This window comes from Cryptomeria japonica, chromosome 3, assembly GCF_030272615.1.
Source record: "Cryptomeria japonica chromosome 3, Sugi_1.0, whole genome shotgun sequence".
In the NCBI taxonomy this organism is placed as follows: domain Eukaryota; kingdom Viridiplantae; phylum Streptophyta; class Pinopsida; order Cupressales; family Cupressaceae; genus Cryptomeria; species Cryptomeria japonica.
Genome location: NC_081407.1, coordinates 476,700,876 through 476,714,552, shown reverse-complemented (window position 1 = coordinate 476,714,552; position 13,677 = coordinate 476,700,876).

Here is a 13,677-nt window from a genome sequence, read left to right as displayed (position 1 = left end):
AATGATAATGACTATGTTGAAAGAAAGTATTTTTGGAAATAGAAATTAATAAAAGCTTTTCTTTTTACCTTTTTATTTAACTTTTTCATTTTAATTGTTGGAAAAGAATTATTTTTTTGGAAAAAGGTAAATCTGATTGTTTTTACTTTAAAAATATTTAAATATGATTGGATGGAAAAACTTTCAACCTACAAAGTTTAGGTTAAAAATTATTTTTCCATATATGCCTCGAGATTCATGGGAAGAGGAGGCAAAATTTCTAGAGAGAAATTTGGAAAACTATTCTGGAAGGAGGAGCTGGAATTCAAATTGGTTTGCAAGGATTGGGATTCTTCCTTCATTGTGCTTGCTAGTTTGCTTCCAGGTTGGATAATCTATTCTTGTTTTAAATTTAATTTGAATTTATCAGTTTGCTTCCTGTGTGTTGAAAATATGCAAATTTCCTTGTAAATTCTTGTGGAATGATTGGAATGGAAGAGAGAGTGTTTATTATTGTTGGTTTTGTGAAATTTATATCATATGTTTGCAATCAGGAAAGAAATGGTTCATTTCTCTATTTGTTGTATGTTGTGTTCTTGAAAATCAATTTCTTGTTTTACCTCTTCTTTTTGGAAAAGAATGAATTAGATTTGGTTTGTGGTGTGCATCCTAGTATCTAAAATTACCAAAAATTGGTTAGCTATTACTTCCAGTGTGTTTTATTTCACCATTTACCTTGTTAGTAATTGGATTTGGCACTGTGTGTGTGTGCCCGTGAAATAATCTGGAAATGAATCATTTCTTGTGTTAAACGATTTTGTGGTTATTGGTTTTAGAATGCTTTGGAAGCAAGTATTTTTGTGTTTTTCCTATGGACTTTACCATTCCCGTGGTGGGATTGTCCCACCATATGGGTCAGTAGTGTCTGCTACCCATAGGTAGTAGAACTATCGGTCAACAGCACCGCTACGTAGTAGCAGTGCTACCAATCGGTAGGACTGCTACTGGTTGGTAGCAGCACTACCGATTGGTAGGACTACCAGCAGCAACGGCACTACCGGTCGGTAGTACCGCTACCGGTTGGTAGCAGTGCTACCGGTCAGTAGCGGTTTCTACCGGTAGTAGCAGCACTACCAATCGGTAGGGCTATTACCAGTGGTAGCAACACTACTGGAAGGTAGTGTATGTTTCCCTGGTAGCAACACTACTGCGGGTTGGCCTTGGCTACTGCTTGATCTTGTACCCTTACCGGTACAAACCAGTTTATGCTATGAACTTAAATTTTATAAAATGAAATATATTTTAAAGTGGTTTTAGTGTTAAATGAAATGGTGATTTTTCATGCGATTTTTATTTTGTGGTTTAATAAATTTATCTATGGAAATCAAGGCATGAATTAGGAATTCAAATTGGTTAATTTGGATATATTTTGGAAATGAATTAAATGCCTGTTGGGAATTCATGTTTTTATTCGGTTGAGTATTTGACGTGAATTTTATCCTTGATGGAATATTGATTTGGAAATTGAATGGATGTGAATGGTAAAAGAGTGTTTTATTTAATTTTCAATCAATGATGTTGCAAGTGCTTATGATGCTGATTTTCTCAAAGATTGTCTGAGTATGGACTTAGTGAAATTGGTTTTCCTTGCAAGAGTTATATTGTGTTATTGTTGGTCTGTGGTTCAGTCGTCCTATGGTGGCGTATTTGGTACCTTTGACCAGGTGATATATGTTGGCTTCATTGTCTTAACCATGTAGTGGCTTCGCCTTATGGTTAGCCAAGAGTCAGTATGTCCTTGTTTGACCACCTGTTTCTGCAAGTGGTGTAATGGCTGTCTGCTTCACCATAGGGTCCTCGAGGAGTGACCATGTCTGTTTAGTGTCCTTTGAGAGAGTGGCTTTCAAGAAAGGGTTGCACCCAGAGTGGTTGGCAGGTTACCCCTCGAGAGTCAAATAATAAGTGATAATCGAACTAATTGATTAGGTGGGTAGTTCTCAAACATTAATAAAGATATTGTACCTCACGCATAGGTGAGTGCTTGTATTGAGGGGCATAATGTAGTGAGAAGGCCTGGAATGGAAAACCAACCACCTTGTCTTCTCGAAAGGCTGGAAGGGTCCGCATGAGACTTAGTTGGAGCCGGAGGTTCGAGAGAGGTTACTAGGATAGAGAGCCAGGACCTATGAGGGTCTACCGAGGTAACCATCAAGCTATGCGATGACACTCTCTCTTTAGGTTCACTTGTGTTTTGTGATGTCGATTACTTGTGTTTTGTGATGTTGAGTCACTTGTGTATTTGTGATGTTGAGTCACCTGGATTATTGTGGAGTCTCTTTGTGTTGTCACGGAGTCGTATTGTTTTATCAACCATGTCATGCTTTTGCTTGCTTGAGGGTCCTCAACTATCTCATAGCACGGTGGGGTGATTCCATTATGGGAATTACATGGTCAGGTGATAGTGACACTTCCCATCGGATGTTCTGATTTGTACCTTCATGCGATTATTGGCTTCGCATGTGTTTTTGTGGTTCATGGCTCATGATACTAACACCCAATAAATATCTTTAGTTGATCCTATGTACTATATTATTTGGTAGATTACTCAAAATTTTGTATTACTAGTTCAACTCTTCATTTTTTATTACTATCATCCTATGTAATACCTTATTTGGTAGATTTGTCCCTAGAAAAAGATCCACGTGGTTGTTTATAAACCTTATTTGCAATAATACCTTAGGCATGTTATTAGATATAATGTCTTGGTATTTTGTTAGTAGTTCTAAAACTTCTTCCTATCCTGCCTCTTTTGCATTTGTGGTGGTCCTTGCGCTTGTGATGCTACAAAACTTAAGAATCAACAAAAAACACATATTCTCATTCCTTGAGCCATCCAAAAAAACTCTTTGATCAACTAAATGAATTCAAGCACTACTACAAACCTATCCTTCTCTTTCCTTCAATAGAACCAGCATATGCCTCTTTCCATTTATTGTTAGGCTTACAGAGTTAACACTTCCACCATTTATAAATTTTTTTATCATATTTCCAAGCTTTCCTTATTATTATTTGGAGCATGTCTATTGGTATTGTGTGACACAAAAAATAATTATGGTAGGTGCCTATCTTAAATTTAACCCAACCTTGTTCCTTCAATAAAGCTTGTGTTACTTTTTAAACTAACCAATCCTATAAGATTTGGGATGTTCCATGGTTTCAATTTAATCTTGTCGACCATATCCATAGATACTATATTATATTGTAGCAACAATTTATATAAAAATATTACATCATTTACCTCCTAATTTGTAAATTATTTGGAACAAAATTTTCATTTGTATTACATCATCCTCAAAATCTTGTTTAGCAGAGGCTCTTCTTATAGTAAGGGAATCGCCTTTTTTTGGTTTTTATTAAGATTTGTATGATATCTTAGTCTCTTTGTGAGCGTGGGAAACTCTCTCTCTTTCTTGTAGCCTCTTATTGGAACTAAATTTAAGAATACCACACTTTGTTTGAGTTATATCTTATTTATGTGTCCTAACCCTATTTACCCAATATTGATAAATAATCTAAGACATCTCTTGTTGGGTCTCCTTTGGTCAAATTTTGTCCTATTTTGACCTTTGTCACCCCCATGTTCTAATCATGTGTTTGAATCTGCAAAGATATATAAATTTCTAAGAGTGGGTTTTAGTGTACAACTTTTAAGTGTTGTGCTATAAGTTGGAGTTCCAAAGTTTCCCTTCCCAACAGGCATTTACACGCAGTTCTATCATTTCCTTTATTCCTATTTGAATGTTATAATTTACTATATTGGAATACCTTTCACTTGTTCCTTACCCCTCCTAACTTTTATGTTGTAATTTTTAGATTTTTCTTTCTCAACATCCATTTTTCCCAACCCTCACTCTTTTCACTTTCCTTTGTAAAAGTGTTGGAATTTTTTTTTTTTTTTTTTTGTGGGGGGGGGGGGGTTGGTAATGGGCCAAAGTTTAATCACTTTTGACTACAACTATGAACCAATGAGACCAAATTTTTTAGAGGCCTCATCCTCATATTTGTTTGGCATTAACACCCTTATATCTCCTTGTGTCGTCCTATCTTCCACGCCCAAGCATCACCTTATCTCTCCATTTCTATGTGTGGGACGCATGGAGCTTGAGGAGACTCGAACCCAAGACCTCCCATGTAGGAGGCTCACAGCTAACCACTACGTTGTGGGGTCATCCACATGTTGGAACTTTTTTTTAGTGGCATAATTTCTCCCTAAATCATGACTCCTTGATTCCTATATTAACTTACCTTCTGAAAAGATATAAATTTGTCCATCCCTTTACCTAGACAAATTTTCCTTGGTAACCTAGTCCCTAACTTTCAATATTTCCTACTCTATTAAAGATAAAGATGTAGTAATACTTCTAATAAGATATAAGGTATGAAATCTCCCTAAACCCTTGTCATTACACTTTTCACTATGTTATCTCATCAGTATCATTGGTTTGGTATTATCATTATTTGCATGCCTATAATGATGGGTTAATTTTTCCCCCAATCCTAACTCCCCAATAATGGTATAGATCATTAAGTATTCCTAACCAATCCCTAAAACTCTAAAGCTTCCATTATCTGCACTATGCTCTCTCATCTACCTCCTTGTATAAATCATCATTAATGACCATATTTGACACTATAATATACATCTAAAGTCCTTGCCTTATTCCCATCATTTTTTATAAGTAACATTTTCTAAGATATAGAAGTTTATATGTGAACACTATGTGAAGAAGTTTGCAAGTTCATGAACCTCCTAAAAATCTGATAAAAAATTTAAATTAAGTTTTTCCTTCAATTCACAAGTTTACAAAATCACTTAAATATTAACAAGGTTCCATATAATAGAAAGTTTTTAAGTTCTTGAGCTCATCAAAATTATGACATGATTTGCCACCTTTATAAAATTGTGAAAATAAAATGAAGAGAAAGGTAGATAGTGGAGAAAAGATCAACGATTTTTGAGAGCTCTTAAGTTCTCCAAAGGCCCAAAAAGTTGGCAAAAGGGAAAGATAAATGGCCAAGTTCAATATGTCGTGAATTTTGAAAGTCTATAAACTCCCTAAAATTCCACTAAGTAATTAGAAGAGAAAGAAATATCGAGGCAAGGTTCCAAAGAATTATGTCATTGAAAACCCAATAAAGAGAAGAAAGAAGCCAAGGAAAAGATAACATTGAAGAGTTTTCCACACATGAAATTTTTTTGCATAGTTAAAAGAGAGAACATAAGCCTTGTAAAATCTCAACTCAACTCATAATCCTATGCACCACATTATTTTACCCATCTATTCCTAATTTTGAATGATTGAACTACCAAATGTAATGAGCACACATTCTTTAAATTAATTTTCCTTACATTTCATGACCCGGCCACTATTAATGGAGAGGATGTCATAGATACATGGAGAAGATTCCTCCATGCTTTATAGGTACATCTAATTTTTATTCTACATTGTTAATCTTAGTGACAAGGCAGTTCAAATAAGAAGAAAGATCATTCTTAATGTGCCTTATATCATGTGTGAAACTGGTAAGAGATGTATTATCAACTAAAGGCACACTATCTTGATATTATTCATGTAAAATTAAATAACATGTCAAGTGATATGTCACAACCCTCCTTTATCACTTTTTGATTTGATACAATTCTATTATATTTTTTGGTTGAGCTATTGAAAATGATTGAATAAATATTATAAAAGAATAAATAATGGACCCACATACACACTTGGAGAATATAATTTAAATAGGCATTATTTATTTATTCTTTTTCCCATTCCCAATTATGGCATATGTTGTAGGAGAAATTAGAAGCTTCTAGAGGAATCTTCAATACCTTGCATGTAACTCCCCCACTAGGATATTAATCAATTTTGCATGGGTCCAATATTGGAAAAAGAATCTCATTCTTAATTAATTTCTCTAGATAGTGGAATTAAGGGATTTTTCCTATATATTGTATGCAAGTTTTCAAAAGAGGGAGTTGGTTATTCTTTGAAGAAAGTTTTCTCAAATAGTTTCATTTTAGTAGTCATATTTTCATTTGGAGAATAGTTAAGGTGGTTTTGAAGAAATTTTTCCAAGCTTGCAAGGAAGGATCAAGGAAGGCTAGGCATGAAGATTTGGAGAGGATTCAACATCAAAAGGCTTCTCCAGGTTCCCTCCTTGCATTTGTTAATTCCTTATGTAAATTTTTTATATTTTCAAGGGAAATATCTCCTCTTAGATTCTTTTGTTGAATATAGCTTTCTGAAGGAAATCTTTTTTTTTTTAGATAGATTAATTAGAAAGGAAATCTATTTTTCATTTAAGAAATGCATTGATAAAAGTTTCTTTTCATTTTAAAATGCAAATGCAGATTTCTCTTTTACTTGTTAATCTATTTATTTAATCTATTTAAAAGAAAGAAATTAGATTCTACTTTTCTATTTTTTTTTTAAATCTAGAGAAAATCTCGAATCTGGAAATAAAAATAAATAAGTCATGTTTTTCAACACCTTTATCTTTTTTTTGGAAAAACACAAATTCTTTTATCTCTGCAGATAATTTCTCTCTCTATGCATAAAATCACTTGTATTGAGAAATATTGCTATGAGAAATAGTATATCAAATATGAATTCTTCTCATTATTTTTTGTTATTTATTTATTCCAGAAATCTCTCTCTATGAATATTATTTTCCTGAAAATCTCTCAAAGAAAGTTTTGCTTATCTCAACATAAGGGCAAACATTTTGGATATTGTAGTACCCCTGCCCTAATCAATTTCTAATCTCGGTTTGACCTTGGTTAGTTTATCATAATATAATGTTATAGTCAGATGTTTTGATTTCAGTGCATATCTGTTAATGTGGTTTTCGCACCAATTTGTATGCAAGTTAATTAATTCTCCTATTTCATGTTATTATCTCGGGCTAACGCTTTCATTAAGTTTATATATGTATGCATGTATGACTCTTGGTTGCTGGAGATTTCAGGTACAGTACCGCATGGGTGCGAGGTTCATCTCCACCTGGATTTGCAAGTTTGAGTGTACCTCTTTAATCCTTACAGTTGGATTAGGTGGTCGTAAGACCCTCGTTTGACCATAGTCTTGCTCAAGTGAGCATCGTCAGTCATAGTCGGTATTCCCTTTGGTTGGGTTTGCAAGTCGTCTGTTTGTTTGGTGTTCTTGGTTTGTGTGTCTGGCCTACGTGGTTAAATTGAGTAATTAATCCTTAATCTTTAATTTGATTAAATATGTGTTGTGCATTAAAGATTATGGACTAAATTAAACAGGTCTTCTTTATGTGATTAATCATTAATTTGAATTGCTTGATTTAAATTGGGAGCAAGTTCAATTAGATGGTTAATTTTAATTTTAAATTTATTATGTATATGCTGTTGAAAAAGAAAGATTTAAATTTAATTGCATTAGAATTAATTTAATCTTTTGGCATTTTTGTAATAGAAAGGTTAATTTCCGTTAATTGAGAAAATCGATTTTTAAATTGAAGAGCAAATTTAATTTATTGATATAGTTGGAAAACAATGATTTTTGAGGAATTATTTTAAATAAAATATTTTAATTCCAAAAATAAAATTTTTGGTCAAACTTCTCCCATTTAACCTAGACTTTTGGAAAATATTGGGGATTGACTTTTTTGGAGAAAAATATATTTTTGGAAAAATATTTTGGGGGATGAAAGATTTGGGGATTTTGGAAGGAGAAGAATTTCTTGAGCTGCAGGTTGGGGCTCTTCATCAGATCCTTTCCAGGAATGCTTATTGAGGTAGGAATTCTGGTTATCAATTAGTTATTGTTTAAATTTAAAAAAAAAAAGGTCTTGAATGTTCTTCATGCAATCTTGGTTTCAAATCCTCCATTGATTACCCAAGATTAAGAACTATTGTGGAAATTAGTTAAGATTGGCTGATTGTTTGTTTCTTGTATGAAAAATGAGCCTCCTTATGCCCAAAAGATTATTTATTTGGTTGGTTATTCCAACAAATTCTTTCTATTTTAGAAAACCTCTTCTTGCTGGAAATTTTTATTTTAAGTCTCATTATGAGACTGTTAAAAAAAAAAATGAAATGGGGTTTGTCTTTTTGAAAAGAAAAATATATTTGAATCAAAATTATTTATCATCAAATCGATTTGTTTGTTTAAAAAAAATTGAATTGAATAAAAAATAAAATAAAAATATTTTTTTGGGGGTTAGGAGGAGCGGGGAGCGGAGCTCTACTCGCTGCCTCCTCCCCCTGCGTAGGCCGCAACCGGCGGTGGCCGCAGGGCCGCGGTGGCCGCATAGGCACCGCGGGACCTGCATCCCCCATGGTGGCGCCGCCCATGGTTTGGGCCGCACGCGGCTAGGGTTTGGGCCGCCCAACCCCCGTGTAAGGGAGGTGGGCCCGGCCACCCTCGCCGCCCCCCTTGTTTTTTTTTTGTTTTTTTTTTATATTATTTTTTTCAGTTAAACAAATATAAACAAATAAATAAATTTATTATTTAAAAAAAAAATTAGTTATTTATTAATTATTATTAATATATATTTATTAATGAGAATAAATATATATATTAATTAATATTTAATTTTAGAGTTGTGCTTCATTAAATTATTAATAATATATATTTTATGAATGAAAATTAATATATATATATATATATATATATATTAATTAATATTTAATTGGATTATTATGCAATATTAATTATTAATTGTGTATATTTTATTAGCCGTGGGTTTATAAATATATATGAATTAATATTTAATCCCTTTGGACCTATAATATTAGGGGAGCATCTTTTTGGAAAAAGATAGAATATTATTTATATTGGAAAATTTTTGAGATAAAACATACTTTATTCAGGAGTATATATTATTTGAAGATTTTAATGTTATAGGCCATCTGGAAATCTTAGAAATGAATATTTTATCATTGGATATTATGAATTTAAACGATATGCTTTTGGAAATTTAATTAAGTTTCATTTGGAAAAATTGTTAAGTTACTGATATTCTCAATTAGTAAAATAAATGGTCTAATTATATTTTTCCTCTGTTTGAGAAATAGACAATGGTACTATTGCAAATTGTGGTATTGTATTCACCTTGCAATGATGTTTTCCTCTTAGTGTATTTTGGAAAACTTAGATCATGTAGAAAACTTGATCGACCTTTATTGATTAAATCAATGGGAAAGAAAATTGTCCTTCCTAGTTATTGCCTATGCGAGTTTAATTTTTGTATTCGCTTTTACTTACGTAATGACAAGCTTTGATTTGTTTGATTGAACCCTATCATATGGTGGATTTGGGTACCTGTTTCTATCCTCGGTCTCGAGTTGACTGTTATTTTTGGTGTGGTGTTGATATTGGTCGTATCCTTTATGTGGGTGTCGAATGATGATTTGTGGTTGACCATAGTTGCTTAGGTCTCTGGCTAGAGTACCGTCAGTAAGTGTACCTCTTTTGAGTTGTGTTTGACCAAATGGATGTTCCCTCCCTTTTTGAACTTTGTTTGCTTGACCATGTGTATTCCTTGGTTTCTGAGGTCGCTTGAGTATAGTCTAGTGTCATATGGGAAAGTGGCTTTTTATTGGGGGCCACACCCAAAGTGGCTGCTGGGTAACCCATCGAAAGTGAGTCTAATAAGTGATAACCTAATAGTAGATTAAAATGTTAATCACTAAGTAAGATAATTGTGCCTCACACATGGGACGAGTGCTAACACAGACTCGACATGCTGTGAGAAGGCCTGAAATGGCATATCATCATTCTTGTCTTCACGAAAGGATGTGTGAGTCCACATGAGGCTTGGATGGGCCGGAGGTTTGGATTAAGTTGCCAGGGTAACCCAGTGTATGGGGTCAGAACCTATGAAGACCTGCCATGGTATCCATACCAGGTTGTGTGATGACACTTGTCCCTACGTTCGCTAGTGTGTTGTTGTATGGTCTTGATAGGAGCACCTTTTGTGGAGTCATCCTGTTGCTTATGCCCTTGTGAGAACTTCATTTCATGCTATAACTTGGATTGCGATGACTCAGTTTGTGGATGCTCTAGTGGACCTTTGTATTAGCTTTGATTATGTTCAGCTGGATCCTTTCCTTTTCAGGGATCGTTTATGTATTTATTGACCGATGTGGTCGTTTGTATATTGATTATGTTTTGCCTTGATGGCAGGATTGTAAATTATGAGAACCGCATGTATTCTTAACTTTATTAATTATCAGAGGGGTCTTGCAGTTGAGCAGACCCGGAGATGTAGCCCTTCAGGGGTGAACTCCGAGATCATCTTGGTGTTATGTGATACTTTTATTTCTTATATTTCATGTTTAGTATTAGCATGTATGAATGCCATTTTGATCGAATGCATAAGTGGTTTAGATGGGATTTATCGTAGATGCTTGTATGCAATCGTCTTTTAAAATGCAGTAAATTGTATCATGAAAGAATGTAGCTTAGAGTAATGGAATACATTCAGTTATTGTTAAGGAAAGTAAGTATGCATGAGAAGATCTCATTAGCTTTGATAAAATTCAAGTGTGTTGTTAAATTAGTTGTATGTCTTAAATTCTCATGAAAAGTATGAATGAAGAATATAGATAAATCTTAATGGATGAACCTTACCTTGTGAATCATATTTTCATCTTCTGAAAGAAATTATCCTTGTTTAAGAATTATCTCATTTTTAAGATAATCAGCTTATTGGATTAATTGTGTGAGTTAAGTTAAATGTGAAATTAAGTAATCACGCTGGGAAACTCTTTAGGTGTTAGTTGATGTCTTCCGCTATGTAATTTGAATCTTTGATATCCCATTGTATCTTAACTTTGTGTTTATCTTTAAAAAAAAAATTATTGCACTCCATTTGTATGTTTTAGCTTTATCCCTTTGGGGTTTCCTAGCGAGGCATTACAGATATGCTCACTATGGAATCAAAATTTAAGCATTTACCTATCTATGTGATAATTTAGTTATCTGTATATTGCTGAAACAAATTTCTCTATTTTATTTCATCCCCGTGATTAAATTCTTATTCTCATTTTTATAATAACATTCTTTTTGTACATATATCTTATATATATATATATATATATATATATATATATATATATATATATATATATATATATATATATATATATATATATATATATATATATATATATATATATATATATATATATATATCTATCTATCTATCTATCTATCTATCTATCTATCTATCTATCTATCTATCTATCTATCTATCTATATATATATATCTCTTATATTATTAAATAAACTAGAATGGAAACCATATATATATATATATGTGTGTGTGTTATTAAAATTTATACAAAAAAAATATATATGCAAAATAGTACGAAGAAGTCCGAAGAATAAATTTCGTCTTTTTTTTAATGTTGCATGGATTAATGGGCCAACGTAGGGGGTGGAGTTATTACTATTGTTGGGAGTGGTACCCTCCACTACCTTGTGGTCACTATTACGGCAGTGGCCGTAGGGGAGTGGAGGGGACCACGGTGGCCCCCTCATCACTGCGGGCCTACACCCGCAGGTCCGCAGTGGTGATGGGACCTATGGCCCCCACTCCCACTTGGCTTTAAAAAGCCACTACATAACATTTAAATTTTTGGCAATTGGATTTTGTTAAAAAAAATTATTTTAGTTTAATAAAATTTAACTTAGGTAAATTTATAATTATCTTTAGTGAATTTATAATTAATTTATCTTTAGCAATTTATAATTATAAATTAAATTATATCAAATTTTATAATTAGAATCTTTCAATCTATTTAAGATGCATTGGGTCACTTAATTGGCATTTTAGATTCATTAAAAACAATTAATTCATATTAATATGATTTGAACCAAAATTGTCAAATGTCTAAACTAATTGCTATTTTTCGAACCAGTGACTCTATAAGTGATTATTCTCATGGTACAAATAAAACATTGCTTAACCTTGCATGTAACCTACACTATTCTTGCATCATGCGAAGTACTTTACATTATTTGCATTTATTGATGACAAAGTTACATTTTCTTCATCTTCATGCAAGTTACACGTTTAATTATTAATATGCGAGTTTCATAATTGTCATTATTATGCAAGTTATATTTCAAGTTTTGAATATTAAATAATTTAGTTATGGTTTTTATTCCACGTGGTTCATCAAGTAGTTATTTCAATTAATTAAGCTTTGCAATGCCTAATTATGCACGTTCAATTCATAATTGTTTTCAAGCATGATGTTTTTCATAGCTTCTTAGTTAAGAAAACTAAATAAAGGAAGTCGGAAAACCAAAACCTAGCAGCGTTCGGTATTTATGGTGCCTCTGGGTCACGCTTACGGGTAATGTCATCGTGTTGAACTACTGCACTTAACACCTAATAAAGTTGCCTCGATGACGTCTATGGCATCGTCCCTATAAATCGTCGGGGAGTAATAAGGGACACTTGGAAGTTAAAATCCAAGGGGCGGGTAATCCCCCTTGGATCGATAATCTAATAAGATAATCCTTAAATGATTTTGCATCCGCTGAGTTAAACCATAGTAAACCCCCTTTAGGGTTGATTGAGTGAAATTCTTTTATGAAATTGATTTAACCTTGAAGAGATGTTGACGATTGACAATTGGGTCAAGGGTGACGCTTATGATAGGTATTAGGATCTAATTGTTTTAGGTCACAAGCAATAGGCCATCTTGAGCATTTGCTTAACTGCTACCACCATGGGTAGCAACCGCAGAGAAATTGTCTGGGACATTGACCCTAGAAAGGGTTGCATACCCACTAATCAGTTTACATCAAACCATAGAGTAGAAAACAGAACTACATACTTTACGCCTTGATCTCATGTCGAAACGGGTATGTAGGCAGTCTAGGGACGGAGTTGTCCCTAGTACTTAGGCATTCGTGGATGGGCTCTAGGTTTTGGTAAGAAGAAGGATTGAGAAGAATCCTAATTTGAAAGATAAGTATAATAAAAGGAAAAAGTAATTCAATGCATACTCGGAAGGAATCTCGTATGGATTTGCTTGACTTCCCGAGGCTTTAAGCCAAATTCTGAGGCAGAATTCAAGCTTGTATTATGTTATTTTGATTTCTCCTAAGGACGGCGACCTTGGTGCACTCCTATTAGAGGAGTGTAGTACTTAGTGAGTGACTTAGGACCCGAATGGTCTCGATGAGTCTAAGTCTCTGGCCAGAGCACCTCCTATCCCAATTGGATAGATGCCTACCCCGTATGGGTAGATGCCTATCCCGTATTGGATAGATGAAACCTTCTGTTTCACATGGACAAATGCCTAGCCTATATGGTTAGATGCTCATCCCGGATGGATGAATGCCTAATCCTAATGGATAGGTGCCCAGAGTATGCGATTGAATCAAACACAAATGATTAAAGTAAACAAAAAAAAAAGTGGTAAAATTTTGTTGGGTTAAGTAAAGTGGGTTATTACATGTGGTATCAAAGCCAGGTTCAAATCTAGTCCTTGTGCTCACTTCAATTTACACAACTAAGGGAATGTTTTGCAATGGCAGAGATTAAATTATAAAATCTTAAATCAAGAACTAACTACATAATTTAAATTTCAGGTAAAACCCTAGAATGGCTAGAGGAAGAGGGAGAGGAAGAGGAAGAGGAAGGGGA